Below are 15,698 nucleotides of genomic sequence, written 5' to 3'. Positions count from 1 at the left end.
CTAAAACGGGAACCAACCCCACCAGAACCCCCTAAATCACCAACAAGCCTCACCAGGACATTCTAAAACAGTAACCAACCCCACCAGGACCCTCAGAAACACTGACAACCCCCCCCTCCCCCAAACCCCTGGGCAGCCCAAAATACAAACAAACCCCACTAAGATCCCCTAAAACATGAACCGATCCCACAAGAACACCCCAAAACGGGAACCAACCCCACCAGAGCCTCCTAAAATATGAACAATCTCAACCAGCACCCCCTAAAACTGGAACCAACCCCGTTAGAACCCCCTAAAACATTAACCAACCCCGTCAGGACCCCCTAAAACACAGATAAACCCCACCAGGACCCCCTGAACCATGAACAAACCGCATATGGACACCCAAAAATGGGAATGAACCCCACCAGAAAACCCTAAAACATGAATAAACCAGACCTGGGCACCCTAAAATAGGGACAAACCCCACCAGAAACCCCTAAAACACGAACAAACGCCACCAGGACCCCCTAAAATGCAAACAGATGGCACCAGAACCTTCTAAAAACAGGAACCAACCACACCAGGACCCCCCTAAAAGATGAACAAACCTCATCAGGACCCCCTAAAACACTGACAAAACCTACCTGGGTCCCCTAAAACATGAATAAACCCGGCCTGGGCACCCTAAAACACCAACAAACCCCAGCAGGACACCCTAAAATGGGAACAAACCCTACCAGGACCCCCTAAAAAACAGAGAAACCCCACCAGAACCTCCTAAAATGCAAACAAACCCCACCAGAAACCCCTAAAACACAAATAAACCCCACCAGAACCCCCAGGAACGCAAATAAAGCCCACCAGAAACCCTAAAACACGAATAAACCCCACCAGGACCCCCAAAAATGCAAATAAACCCCACCAGACACCCCTAAAACGTGAACAAACCCCACCAGGACCCCCGAAACCGGGACCAAACCGGCCCGGGGGGTCCCGGGTGGGAATTTCCCCCCGGGAAAAGCCGATCCAGCCGCAGTAGTTGGCCTGGAAAAGCGGGATCAGGAAAACCCGGAGCCTCCTGCCGGATTTCGGAGAATTCTCTTTTATATTTTTGGCTTTTTTTCCCCCTCCCCATTTTTTTTTTTTTCTTTTCCCCGGCCCCTGGTTTTTATTAATCAAGCCCGTAATTGGATAGATTAATTAATGCCGAGCTGGAAAAACCCCCAGGAATGGCCCCGCAGCGCCCCTTTCCTTCCTTTCCGTAAAATTAAGTGAAAAAAAAAACTCTCTTTAAAAGCAGAATCCAGCTCAGAAAATGCTCAATTCCGATTCATTCGGCAGGGCAAATTGGTAGGAAAACTCTAATTAAAACTTCCTAATTATTAGGAAGGGAAAAGCGGCGGGAGTTCCCGCGCAAACTCTTTGGGATAACTCTGAGAATTCCATTTTTTTTTTTTTAAGGAAAAATGAGAACCCAGACTGCCCTCAAAACCTTGTGAGCATTTCCCCACTACACCCGAAATGAAATTTGAATTTAATTAATTCTTTGATTAAATAATTTGGGGTCCTCACGGTCGAGCTCGGCCCCGGCCCGGCTCAGAAAAACATGAATTAACCCCCAGAAATGCGGCAAAGTTCAGCCAAATGAAGTTTCTTTTAATTAGCGATTTTTGGCCGGAGGGGGTTGGGGGTTAAAAGTAAATTTACGGCCACGAAAGTATCCGAGACATGGCAATTAAATCAAATTAATTAACAAAATATTCCGGCTGAGCTCAGACAAATCCATTTCGCTTTGCTGGATTCAATTTGCCTAGAACGTTTCAGGCCCAGCTAAATAATCCTAAAATCTTATTTTTAATTCGTTTTTCACCACTTTTCCTTTCTTTTTAGGAATCCCTTCAAGTCCTTTACCCGGAGGATTTGGAATTAAATATAAATATTTGCAGGGACTTTCTGTTGGCTGAAAAAATAACTTTGAAAAAGGGATTATATTAATTAAAAAAAGAAATCCTTGGAAATGAGCAACAGAAATAAATCCAACGCTCGGAGTTGCCTTAAAAACCAAAAATAAATATTCCATTTGTCCCTATTCAATCCAATTTTTTTAGGACAAAATCAATTAAACCCGGCTCCCTTTAATTATTTACATAATCTCGGAGATTTTAATGGGCTCTTCTATAAATTCAATTTAATTTTGCTCATTCCGGCTTTCCCAGGGTTCGGGGAAGGAGGAAATTCCCTGGGAAAGTGGACTTGGCAGTCCTGGAGAAATTTGGAAATTTGGGATCTGAGTCCAGCCAAGATCTTTCCTTCCCATCCCACTGTAAAATCGGGGAAAAATTAAGGCAAAAAGGGAAAAAAAGCCGCGTGTGTAGAAAGTGTGAGGTTGAATTACTATTATTATTATTATTATTATTATTATTATTATTATTATTATTATTATTACTATTTTCACTGGCTTCTTCCCTCCTCACCAAAAATCAAGCCGTGCAAAACTGCCAGATAATGATAATAATAATAATAATAATAAGCATTATAATTATTTTATTTTTATTATTTCTATTACTATTTTTATTGCTATTTTTATTTTTATTACTCTTTTTATTGCTATTTTTATTTTCATTTTAATTATTTTAAAACTAAGGAAAAGCTAGATTCGGGCCGGGTATTCCCGAAGGTTTTCCCAGATTTTTGGAGCCGAGGATTTCTCCACCTCCAACCCACCAAAGAGAGAAATAAGAGGGATGGAAATGCTGAAAAACTCGGCTCGGAGATGGAAAAATCGCCAAAATTCCCACTGGAAGGAGAAGCAGCGCGGATTTTCCCGGGATCTGTGCTTTGGAAGAGCTCGAGGGGGTTTTTAGAGGGCGGAGAATGAAAATTATGGTGAAAAAAAAAAGAAATGAAGAAGGAATAAAAGAAGGAATAAAGGAATTAAAGAAGGAATTAAAGGAGGAATAAACTCGAGCTCGCCCGGAGGTTTTTTACCCGGAGCTCGGAGGAGGATGAGGATAAAACATTCCCCGAGGGAATATCAAAAATACCAAAATTTAAATTCTCAAAATGATCAAAAACAGGGAAAAAAAGAAAACCCTGCACCCCCGGCCGAGCAGCTCTCACTTACCTCGTGCCTTTCCTCGCCGATTATCCATTTCTTAAAAAAATTCCAGACCTTCCCCTACCCATTAAAAACCCAGGAAAATGGAGAAATCCATTGAAAAAAAATCCCGGGGAATGGAGAAATCCATTTAAAAATCCCGAGAAAGGCAGAAATTAAAACAAACAAACAAACAAAAAAACAACACGGGGAACGAAGAAATCCATTTTAAAATCCCCGGGAAATGAAAAAAAATCATTTAAAAATCCCGGAAAATGAAGAAATGTATTAAACAATCCCGAAAAAGATCAGAAATCCGTTTTAAAAATCCCGGGAAACGGAGAAATCCGTTAAAAAACCCCCGGGAAGCGCAGAAATCCCAGCAGAGCTCTGCAGAGCCGCCACTTGTTACAGCCCCGCGTTGAAATATTTGCCGAATTTTCTGATTTTTATTCTGATTTATTTTTTTTTCCCCCCCCCCAAGTCCGGCGGTTGTTTGAGCCCGGCCGGAGAGCGAGGAGGGGGGCTGGAATTAATTTTTAACCCCGAGGCCATTGTGTAAGAGGGGGAAAAAAGAGGGAAAAAAAGGTGAAAAGCGCTCGGATCTTCCCTCCCCGTCTAGACCGAGGCGAGTGTTTTGACGGGAGCCGCGGGCTCGCCCCTCCCCGCCCCGATTCCGGTTTTTTCTTCTCCCGCTGTAATAAAAAAGAAAAAAAAAAGAAAAAAAAAAGAAAAAAAAGGGAGTGGAGCTGGATTTTTATTTTATTGATTCGTTTCACCCACCTTGGAGCTGTCTCGGCGGCTTTAGCCCTGCCTAAGGGAAGATAATAATAATAAGAAAAAAAAAATCAAAAAAGAAAATTAAATTAAATTAAATTAAAATATAGAAAATAAAAAATTAAATTAAAATAAAAAAAATATGCAAGAAGAAAAAAATATAAAATAAATATATATCAAAGAAGCAAATATATAAAATAAAAATGTGGAAAATAAAAAATAAATATGAAATAAGCAAATGTATGAAATAAAAAAAAGAACAAAAAATAAAATAAATAAAAAATAAAATAAAAATATATGAAATTAATTAAATAAATGAGATTTTTAAAAAATAAAAATTAAATTAAAATAAAAATATATAAAATAAGCAGGCAGCCTTCTCCTCGCGTCCCCCGATCCCGGAGGGTTCCGGGGGTGTTTCCGGACGGAAATCCCAAATCTTTCGCCGGGAGAGGCGGGACAGGGATGGGGATCCCGGGGGGAGCCGCAGCCGCCGATCCCAACCCCAAAAACCGGGTGGGGGCCGGACCGACTCCCCCAAATTCGGGGTGGGAAAAGGGGAGGGAGGAGCGCAGGAGGCGGCCGGAGCTGGGCCGAGCCCATTTTTGGGGGGAAAAAACCTCGGGGGGAGGTCCCCGACTCCGGAATTCTCGGCTGGAAAAGCTCCCGAGGGAGCTCCAACCAATCCGGGTTTAAACCCGGCCGGGCCCGGCCTCCGGGCTCGGATTTAAGGAGAAATTCCCTTTTTTTAGAGGATTGTATTTCATATAAACCTCCCTCCCTGCTCGGTTCTAATGGGATATTCCCCCCTTTTTTTTTTTTTGCGGAGGATTTTATTCAATATAAAAACCTGCAGCTCCTCCCTGCTCGGCGCAGTCCTTGGGCTCGGCTTTAAGGGGAAATTCGATTTTTTAGAAGATTTTATTTCATATAAACCCCCCTTTCTGCTCGGTCCTAATGGGATATTCCCTTTTTTTTTTTTTTTTTTTTTTCCAGGGGATTTTATTCAATATAAAAACCTGCAGCTCCTCCCTGCTCGGCGCAGTCCTTGGACTCGGCTTCAATGAGAAATTCCCTTTTTTGAGAGGTTTTTATTCAATATAAAACTCCCTCTCCGCTCGGTTCTAATGGGATATTCCCCCTTTTTTTGCAGAGGATTGTATTTAATATAAAACCTGCGGTCCTTCCCTGCATGGCCCGGCCCCCAGGCTCGGCTTTAAGGAGAAATTCCCATTTTTAGAGGATTTTATTCAATATAAACCCCCCGTCCCTGCTCGGTTTTAATGGGATATTCCTTTTTTTTTTTCTTTTTTTTTTTTTTTCTTTTGAGAATTTTATTTAATATAAAAACCTGCAGCTCCTCCCTACTCGGCCCAGTCCATGGGCCCAGCATTAAGGAGAAATCCCCTTTTTAAGAGGATTTTATTCAATATAACCCCCCCCCTCCCTGCTCGGTTCTAATGGGATATTCCCCTTTTTCTTTGCAGAGGATTTTATTCAATGTAAAAACCTGCAGCTCCTCCCTGCTCGGTTGAAATGGGAAATTCCCTTTTTTTTGAGACGATTTTATCTGACACAAACCCCCTCCCTGCTCGCTTCTAATGGGATATTCCCCTTTTTTTTTTTTTTTTTTTTTTTTTTTTTTTTTTTTCAGAGGATTTTATTTAATATAAAACCTGCTCGCGGTTTTCTCCCTCCCTCCTTTCCCAGGCTCCCCATTTCGGGGTTATTTTGGGAACCCCCAACCCCAAAACCTAAAAAAGGGAAAGAGGAGGGAGAGCCCCGAGCGGGGCTGGTGCTCAGATTTCCCCTTGGCAAGCTCGCCTGGCTGCCGAGAGGGGCAAAATCCAATATTCTCGATTAAATACCGGGCTATAAATACCGAATGTTTCAAATATTGAATATTAAATGTCGTACGATAAACGCGGCGTGTGGATTAGAAACACGACACTTTCAATATTCATATATTAATATTTTGATATAATGATATTAAATATTATTATATAAACCCTGGACACGGATTAGGGACACGATATTTTAAAAATTAAACATTTATATAAGAATATATTTTTATACTAATATTAAATATTATATAATGAACGCTGTATATTGATTATGGACCCTCTACGTTATATATTGGATATTGCATTATAAACACAGATTACAGCTGAAGAACACAGTATGTTAAATATTATATATTATATATTAAATATTACGTATTAAATATTCTCTAAAATAGACACTGTATATGGATTAGGAACACGATTTCTCTGAGAACGTGGGGAAAAAAAAATGGGGAATTCACTTCTTCCACAGGATCTTTTCATGGATTTTTTTTTCCAATTATAATTTATTTTCCCTTTATATTCCACGGCAATGAGCCCTCGCGGGTTGTTCGTATTTTGCATTTTAATCTGGTCCCGCACTCACGAGACTTTTTAAAAAACACCAAAACGCGATGATTTGAGTAGTTATTAATGGGGAAAAAAAAAAGGGAGGAGAAATAAGTGGAAATCGGCAGGAGTGGGATTTTGCAGATTTCGGGGAGCGGGAGATGGATCAGAACTTCACAGAGGGGATAAAAACAAACCCCAAACCCAACCCGGCCAAACTTCCGTGTGGGATAATCTGAGCGGGAGAAGAAGGGGCACAGGTGCAGAAATCCGGATTCTTTTTCCAGCTCCTTTTCCCAGCCCTTTTCCAGGCCTTTTCCCAGCCTTTTCCAAGGCCTTTCCCAGTTTTCCCAGCCCTTTTCTAGACTTTTCCAGGGCCCTTTTCCAGCTTTTCCAGGCTTTTTCCAGCCTCCCCCAGGGCCTTTTCCAGAGCCCTTTTCCAGGGCCTTTTCCAGAGCCCTTTTCCAGCCTTTTCCAAACTCTTTTCCAGGCCCTTTTCTAGGCTTTTCCAGGGCACTTTTCCAGCCTTTTCCAAGCCTCCTCCAGGCCCTTTCCCAGCGCTTTCCCAGCCCCTTTCCCAGCCACTTTCCAGCCCTTTTCCAGCTCTTTTCCAGCCTTTTCCCAACCTCCCTCAGGCCCTTTCCAAGAGCTTTTCCAACCCCTTTCCCAGACCTTTTCCAGCCCCGCGGCTCCCCCCTGGCCGGGGCTGCCCCTCTGCCCGAGGCAGAACCGCTCCCTGTGGAATTCGGCCGCTTTTCCTCAATTTCCCCCCGGTTTTATCTCCCGTCCGCTCCCCATCTCCACCTCCGGCCGCGTCCCCTCATTTCTTCATTAAAACCCTGAATTAAATTCCTGAATAAATCCCTCAATTAAATCCCTGAATTAAAGCCCCGCCTTTCCCCTCCAGGCTCCGACTTTTCCCAAGTCCGGCCCTGCTTTGCCCGTGGATCCCGAGGCTCCAAATGTCACCCCCGGGGACAAATCGGGACCAGGGGACAAATCGGGACCAGGGGACAAACCGGGACCCGGGGGACAAACCGGGACTGAGGGGACAAACCGGGACCCGGGGGACAAACCGAGACCCGGGGGACAAACCGGGACTGAGGGGACAAACCGGGACCGAGGGGACAAACCGGGACCGAGGGGACAAACCGGGACTGAGGGGACAAACCGGGACTGAGGGGACAAACCGGGACCGAGGGGACAAACCGAGACCCAGGGGACAAACCGGGACCGGGGGACAAACTGGGACCGAGGGGACAAACCGGGACTGAGGGGACAAACCGGGACCCGGGGGACAAACCGAGACCCGGGGGACAAACCGGGACTGAGGGGACAAACCGGGACCGAGGGGACAAACCGGGACTGAGGGGACAAACCGGGACCGGGGGACAAACTGGGACCGAGGGGACAAACCGAGACCCAGGGGACAAACCGGGACCGGGGGACAAACTGGGACTGAGGGGACAAACCGGGACCCGGGGGACAAACCGGGACCCGGAGGACAAACCGGGACTGAGGGGACAAACAGGGACCCGGGGGACAAACCGGGACCGAGGGGACAAACCGGGACCCGGGGGACAAACCGGGACTGAGGGGACAAACCGGGACCCGGGGGACAAACCGAGACCCAGGGGACAAACCGGGACCCAGGGGACAAACCGGGACCAGGGGACAAACCGGGACCCAGGGGACAAATCGGGACTGAGGGGACAAATCGGGACCAGGGGACAAACCGGGACCGAGGGGACAAACCGGGACTGAGGGGACAAACCGGGACCAGGGGACAAACCGGGACCGAGGGGACAAACCGGGACCAGGGGACAAACCGGGACCCAGGGGACAAACCGGGACCGGGGGACAAACCGGGACCCAGCGGACAAACCGGGACCAGGGGACAAACCGGGACCCGGGGGACAAACCGGGACTGAGGGGACAAACCGGGACCCGGAGGACAAACAGGGACTGAGGGGACAAACCGGGACCAGGGGACAAACCGGGACTGAGGGGACAAACCGGGACCCGGAGGACAAACCGGGACCGAGGGGACAAACCGGGACCAGGGGACAAACCGGGACCCGGGGGACAAACAGGGACTGAGGGGACAAACAGGGACCCGGGGGACAAACCGGGACCCGGGGGACAAACCGGGACCAGGGGACAAACCGGGACCGGGGGACAAACCGGGACCGAGGGGACAAACCGGGACCCGGGGGACAAACCGGGACCCGGAGGACAAACAGGGACTGAGGGGACAAAGCGGGACCCAGGGGACAAACCGGGACCGAGGGGACAAACCGGGACTGAGGGGACAAACCGGGACCAGGGGACAAACCGGGACCGGGGGACAAACCGGGACCCGGGGGACAAACCGGGACCGGGGGACAAACCGGGCCCGTCCCGCCGTGTCCCCGCTCCCGGCATTTGCTCCTTTCCCCTTCCCGGGAACCGGCGGGAACTGGGGAGAGAGAACGGGGAGGAAACAGGGAAAAATCCGGGATTAAAGTTTCAGGGAATTAGGGAAGGAGAACGGGAAGGAAATAAGGAAAAAATCCGGGATTAAACTTCCAGCGCGTCTCGGCTAAAAAGGGGCTTTTTTTCCTTTCCTATTTCCTTTTTTATTTATTTATTTTTTTAAAATTATCAAAAATCTGCTTGTCGCGAAAACTCGAAGGGAAAAGGACCCCGAGTTCCTTGCAGGGAAAAGGGGCAGGAATCAACCTTTGGAAAAAAACACCCAGCCCTCGTTCATGGCAAAACCTCCCTTGGAAAAGTCGTTTTTCCTTTGGAAAAGCGCCCGGGAGGAAGTTTTTACGAGCCCGCTCCCAGGACGAAGTTCCAGCCCATCCTTTAATTCCCCATCCCGCTCCCCCTCGGGCCGCTTTTCCCGGGATTTAACCCGAATTTAAACCCCCCAAACCCGAATTTAAACCCCCAAACCTTTGAGAGCTGGTTCAGACCTGGCCTCGAGCCGCCGGGTTTCGGGACCACCTGGAGCTGAACTCGGATTCCAGCGGATTTTTTGGGTTTTTTTTTTGCCTTTTTTTAAGGAGTTTTTGGCATTCCCAGGATGGTTGGAGTGCCTCTCCTTCAGCGGGAAGGTTCCGAGCGTGGTTTGTGCCGAGGTTTTCCTGGATATCCCAACGATCCCGATTTTCCAGGCGGAAAAATCCCGGAGCGGCTCCTCAGGTGTCCCTCTCTCCGTTCCTGTCGCTTTGTTCCCTCCGAAATGTGATTTTTTTTTTCCCTCCGAAATGTGAATTTTGGAGCCGGAACCGGGAGTTTGGAGAGGAGGAGGAGGTAGGAGAAGGGGAAAAGCAGCACCGGGATGAAGCAAATCCATGGATTTACTCGCCTCGGGAATGGAAGGATGGGAGTTCTCCCCCCGGGCCGCGCTCCGGGGGATTTTTCCTTTTTTTTTCCCCCCGCTTTTTCCCTCTTTCCGAGAGGATTTTATGGTTCTTTTCTGTGCAGTGTCAGCGTTTCACACCCTCCGCGGCCGAGCCTCCCCTTCTCCTCTCCTTTGGGAAATTCAGATCCCAAAGAGAGAGAAAAAAAAAATCCCCAAAACCCCCCCCAAAACTTCTCAATCCTTGCGCTGCTTCCCGGCGCTTTGAGAGCGGCTCGTCCACCGGCGAGAAATAAAATCCAGCCAAACGCCCCATAATAATAATAGAGATAAAATAAACAAATAAATAAATATAGAATGAACCGAACTGGAATGAAATAAAGGAAAATAAGGTTTAAAAAATTTAAAAATGATAGAGAATAAATACAATAAAGTAAAATGAAAGAAAGTAAAAGAAAGTAAAATAAAAGAAAGTAAAAGAAAGTAAAATACAATACAATAAAATAATAAAAAATGATAAAGAAAATAAAAGAAAGTAAAAGAAAGTAAAATAAAATAAAATAAAAGAAAGTAAAAGAAAATAAAATAAAGTTAAATAAAATAAAAGAGAGTAAAATAATAAAATAAAATAAAGTAAAATAAAGTAAAGTAAAGTAAAATAAAATAAAGTAAAATAAAGTAAAGTAAAGTAAAATAAAATAAAGTAAAATAAAATAAAGTAAAGTAAAGTAAAATAAAATAAAATAAAATAAAATAAAATAAAATAAAATAAAATAAAATAAAATAAAATAAAATAAAATAAAATAAAATAAAATAAAATAAAATAAAATAAAATAAAATAAAATAAAATAACCCAGGGATCCCAGCGCTGAGCTCGGCGTCCCTCCCCTCCCAGGGATCATCCTGAACCCGTTTAATCCCGTCCCGGGCAGTTCGGGCCCTTTTAAGGTCTCTTCTCTTCTTTTGAAGGTCTCTCCCCACCCCCAGAGCCGCTACCCCTCATATATTATTTTTACAAATGCGCCGGGATTTTTTTTTTCCCCCCCTTTTTTTTTCCGGGAGGAGGAGGAGGAGGAGGAGGAGGGATTTGTGCGGAGGAATTTCGGGACAGACACGGAGCGAGGCCGAGCTGCCCCCGAGGACTCCGGGATGTTGTTTTTTGGGATTAGAGACGTCTGACCTTGGAGGTCGGGGGTCACGGTCTCGAGTGAGCGGGGGTTTGAAACCCGAGGTGCGTCTGCCGCGGATCACAGGGGGGAAAAAACCTTAAAAAAAAAAAAAACCCTACCCCAAACCTCCCCCAAAACCCCAAAAAACCTAAACCCTCCACAAAAAAAAAACAAAAAAAAACCAAAAAAAACCCCAAAAAACCCAAAAAACCCCCGAACAACCCCCTAAAAATACCCCAAAATACCCCAAACCCCCCCAAAATCCCCCAAAAAACCCAACCCCTCCCTCCCAAAAAAACCCCCAAATTCCCAAAAAACCGCAACCCCTCCAAAAAAAACCCTAAAAAAACCCCCCCAAATCCCCCCAAAAACCCTAAAAAACCCAACGCCCCCCAAAGAAAACCCCCCAGAAAACTCTCTGGAACAAAGCGGGGATGAGAGAAAAGAGAATTATTTTTATTTTTTTTTTTTTCCCAAGAATTCCGGGCTGGTACCTGCAGCCCCCCCCGGAGGAGGGGAGGGAGGAGGAGCAGCAGCCGGAATCTCGTTATTTATATTTATTGCTGTTTGCACTGGGAGGCCCCAGAGCTGGGAATTCTCGGAGGGAAAAAAAAAAAAAAAAAAAAGGAATTTTTTTGGGAAAAAAAAATAAAATGGAACATCCCAGACCCCGAGGGAGGAGGGAGAGAGGAGGAAACTCCCCCCAAAAAATAAAATCCAGAGCGGCCCGGGGGGAGATGGGAGCTCTCAAAGAATCTTTCAGGGAATTGAGGAAGGAAAAAGGAGAGGAAATAAGGAAAGAAAAAAAATCCAGGATTAAAGTTTCAGGGTGTCTCCGCTAAAAGGTTTTTTTTTTTTCTTTCCTTTTCATTGTTTTATTTATTTAAAAAAAAAAAAAAATTAATGATCAAAAATCTGCTCGTTGGAAAAGCCAAGAAAGGGGAAGGACCCTGAGTTCCTTGCAGGGAAAAGCCGAATGGAAAATGAATGGAAAATGAATGGGGGAAAAAAAATGAATGGAAATTAATGGGAAAATTAATGGAAAAATTAATGGGAAAATTAATGGAAAATTAATGGAAAATTAATGGAAAATTAATGGAAAATTAATGGAAAATTAATGGAAAAATTAATGGAAAAATTAATGGAAAATTATTGGAAATTTAAGGAAAAGCCGAAACGGTTCTGAAAAGTTTCCCCGCAGGAGCAGCAGCCAGAGGGGCAGGAACGGGTCAGGGCCGGGGTTTAGGGCAGCGAGGGGGAAAAAAAATTGGGGAAAATTGGGGGAAAAGTGACGGAATTTCACAGGGAACGGCTCTGGTTAAGCCAGAGGGGCAACCCCGGCCAGGGGGGAGCGGCGGGGCTGGGAAAGGGCTGGAAAAGCACCTGGAAAAGCACCTGGAAAAAGGCCTGGCTGAGATGGAAAAGGGCTGGAAAAATAACTGGAAAAGTGGCGGGGAAAGGGCCTGGAGGAGGCTGGAAAAGGGGTTGGAAAAGGGCTGGAAAAGAGCTGGAAAAGGGCCGGAAAAGGGCTGGAAAAGGGCTTGAAAAGAACTGGAAAAGGGCTGCAAAAGGGCTGGAAAAGGGCCTGGGAAAGGGCCTGGGAAAGGGGCTGGAAAATGCTGGAAGAAGGCTGGAAAGGCTGGAAAAGGCCCTGGAGGAGGCTGGAAAAGGTCCCCAGAAAAGGGCTGGGAAAAGGCACTGGAAAGGACTGGGAAAAGGCTGAGAAAGGCCTGGAAAAGAGGCTGAAAAAGAGGCTGGAAAAGGGCCAGGAGTAGGGGCTGGGAAAAACTGGAAAAAGGTTGGAAAAGGACTGGAAAAGGGTTGGGAAAGGGGCTGGAAAACTGGCTGGAGTAGGTTGGAAAAAGGCTGGAAAAGGCCCTGGAGGAAGCTGGAAAAAGTCCCTGGAAAAGACTGGGAAAAGGCTGGGAAAGGCCTGGAAAAGAGGCTGGAAAAGGGATGGAAAAGGGTCGGGATGGGACCCGAGCGACGCTAGAGGGAGCCCCGGGCTCGATTAATTAACGAGCAGCAATTAACCGAGGGCGGGAAAACCTCGGAGCCGGCAGGGAAAGTGGGAATTCACTGAAATTCCCGGGAAAAAAAAAAAGGGGGGGGGGGCAGGGATGGAAAACACCTCGGCTGAGGGGAGGGAATGTCCCAAGCTCTGGAATGAGTCGGGAGACAAAAAACTGCCTGAGCTGCTCTGCCAGGACAGAGATAAAATTCCAGTTTTATTTCAATAAAATGTCCAAATTTTGTTTAAAAAAAAAAAATCTTAAATTTCAAGGTTTTATTTAAAATTTTGGCTTCTCCGTCTTCCAGCGGCAGCAGCTGGAGTCGGTGAGAAAAGAGGAAAAACTTTTCCCTGTGTTTTTCCCTTCGTTTCCCAGGCCTCTGCCATCCCCTCTGGGAAAAATCGGGTTTCATCCCAGAATTTTCCCATTCTCCAGGAGAGGGAATTCCAGCCCCAGAGGAAGGATTGGGAAGATTTTGGGATGGGAATTCCAGCCCCACAGGAAGGATTTAGGGATTTTGGGATGGGAATTCCAGCCCCAAAGGAAGGATTGAAAGGTTTTGGGATGGGAATTCCAGCCCTAAGGAAGGATTGAAAGGTTTTGGGATGGGAATTCCAGCCCCAGAGGAAGGATTTAGGGATTTAGGGATGGGAATTCCAGCCCCAAAGGAAGGATTGGGAAGATTTTGGGGTGGGAATTCCAGCCCTGAGGAAGGATTTAGGGATTTTGGGGTGGGAATTTCCCCGTCCTCCAGGAGAGGGCAATCCCGGCCGGAGCTGAGCTCATCCAGGGATTCCTGGGGAGATTTTGTTGCTCCTTCCCGACAAAATCTCAAATTTCTGGCGCGGGAGAGGGAAATGGGAAAGGCAGATGGGGGAAAATACCGGGAATTCGGGGTGGATTAAACGCGGCAGAATTCGTTTTTTTCAGAGCTGTCTCTAAAAAAAAAAAAAAAAAAAAAAACAAACCAAAAAACCAAAAAAACCCCCAGAATTGAAAAGAAACCAGAGTTTTAAAAAAGGCCAGAATTGAAAAATAAACGGTTAAAAATGAACGGAATTTATAAGAAAACAGAATTTTAAAAATAAACAGCTAAAAAGAAACAGAATTAAAAAGAAACAGGACTTCGAAATGAGCAGAGTTAAAAATAAAATTCTGAACGAGTCGGAATTTTGGACTGAGCGATCCAACCATTAAAAAATCTCATTGTTTCTTCTCTTGGCGTCCGTGCTGATTTTACCTTTTAAAATACATTTTTTTTAAGCTCAGGCAGAAGATTCAGGTGGGAGGGGAGGAAAACCCCCAAGGCCTAAAGTCCCCCCTCTCTGGATTTTTCACCAAAACCCGTTTTTTTCTTTACGAAATCCACTCTCCCGTCAACAAAAAGACTTTTCTGCAAAGCTTTGGCAGGAATAATCCCCTCTTTAATTCCCTTTTAATTCAATTTAATTCCCTTTTAATTCAATTTAATTCCCTTTTAAGTCTGTTTCATTCCCTTTATTTCAGTTTAATTCCCTTTTAATTCAGTTTCATTCCCTTTTAATTCACTTTCATTTCACTTTTAATTCAGTTTCATTCCCTTTTAATTCAGTTTCATTCTGTTTAATTCACTTTTAATTCACTTTTAATTCAGTTTAATTCTGCCCCTGGGGGAGGCATCAAAGAAATTTTTCCCCTTTTTTTCCCCCCTCAGTCAAAATCAGGATCCCGACGCCGCCTTTTGCTGCACATTTTTAAAATGTGATTTATTTTATTTATTTTAATTTTTTTTTTAGCTGTCCTCTCCCCTGGGAGGGCGGTGGAGATCCAGGGAAGAGTTTTCCAGGATTTTTTTATGGCACGAGGGGGAGGCGGAGCCTCTTCGGCTTCGATTTCGCTCTTGGAGCTGGTGGGGAGAGGGGAAAAAAAAAAGGGAATAAATTTTTAAAATTAGGGGGGTTTTTTTTGGAAATCCTGGAATTCTCTCAGCGATTCCCAAGGGAGAAGCTTTGGGAAAAACTTTCTGGGAAAGGAAATGTTCATCCCCCACCATGGTGAGGGCTTGGGGAGAGAATATCGGGAAAATAAATGACGAAAAAGCTCCTTCTAAAAGTCATTTGAACCATCCGGGAAAACTCCAGGAAAAAAAAACAGGAATGAGGAAAAAAAAATCAAATTCCTGCTGGAAGTTGAGAAAACCAGGATTTAAAAAAATTATTTTATTTTATTTTATTTTATTTTATTTTATTTTATTTTATTTTATTTCATTTTGGCACAGGCCGGGCGGGAGAATTTTCCAGAAGGAAGAAGGGGAAAGGCCGGGAGTGGCAGAGCTGAGCTGGGAGTTAAAAGGATCCCATAAAATCCCATAAAAATCCCATAAAATCCGCTTTTTAAATGGACTTAACCCCCTAAAGCCCAGCGGGTTTTGCTGCTGCCGAGGGCAAAGTCTCACCTCAGCCGAAGCTGTAAAATAAAAAGGGGGGAAAAAGCCGATCCAGCAGGTTGGGGAGGGTTTTGTGCAGGAATAAAAACAGGAATTAGAGCGGCTTCGTGATTGAAACTTCCCGCAGAATAAGTCGGTTAAAAAAAAAATAAATAAAATTAAAATTCTGTTAAAAAAAATACTTTCAAATCCTGTTTAAAAAAGGTGAAATGTATCAACTTGAAATAACAGATCCGACCCAGGAACGGGATATCAGCACAGGCCTGCGCTCCTCATTTTCTCGTTATTAAATAAACAAAAAAAACCCTTGCAGCTTCGCGGGGCCAAATCCTGCGAGGGGAATTTCCAAACCGATTGAAAAGCGGGGGAGGGAAAAAAAAAAAATTTAATGCCTTCTCATGAATTTCCCCACCTCAAACCCCCTGCAAAGCCTGAGCGGCGAATCCCTGCCAGGCGCAGAGGAATTTTTGTTTTCCTTCGCAGCAGAAATTCAA

The sequence above is a fragment of the Chamaea fasciata genome, unplaced genomic scaffold (assembly GCF_029207755.1).
Source record: "Chamaea fasciata isolate MVZ Bird 193981 ecotype frontalis unplaced genomic scaffold, bChaFas1.0.hap1 SCAF_27, whole genome shotgun sequence".
Lineage (NCBI taxonomy): Eukaryota > Metazoa > Chordata > Aves > Passeriformes > Sylviidae > Chamaea > Chamaea fasciata.
This window is presented reverse-complemented; position numbering follows the sequence as displayed.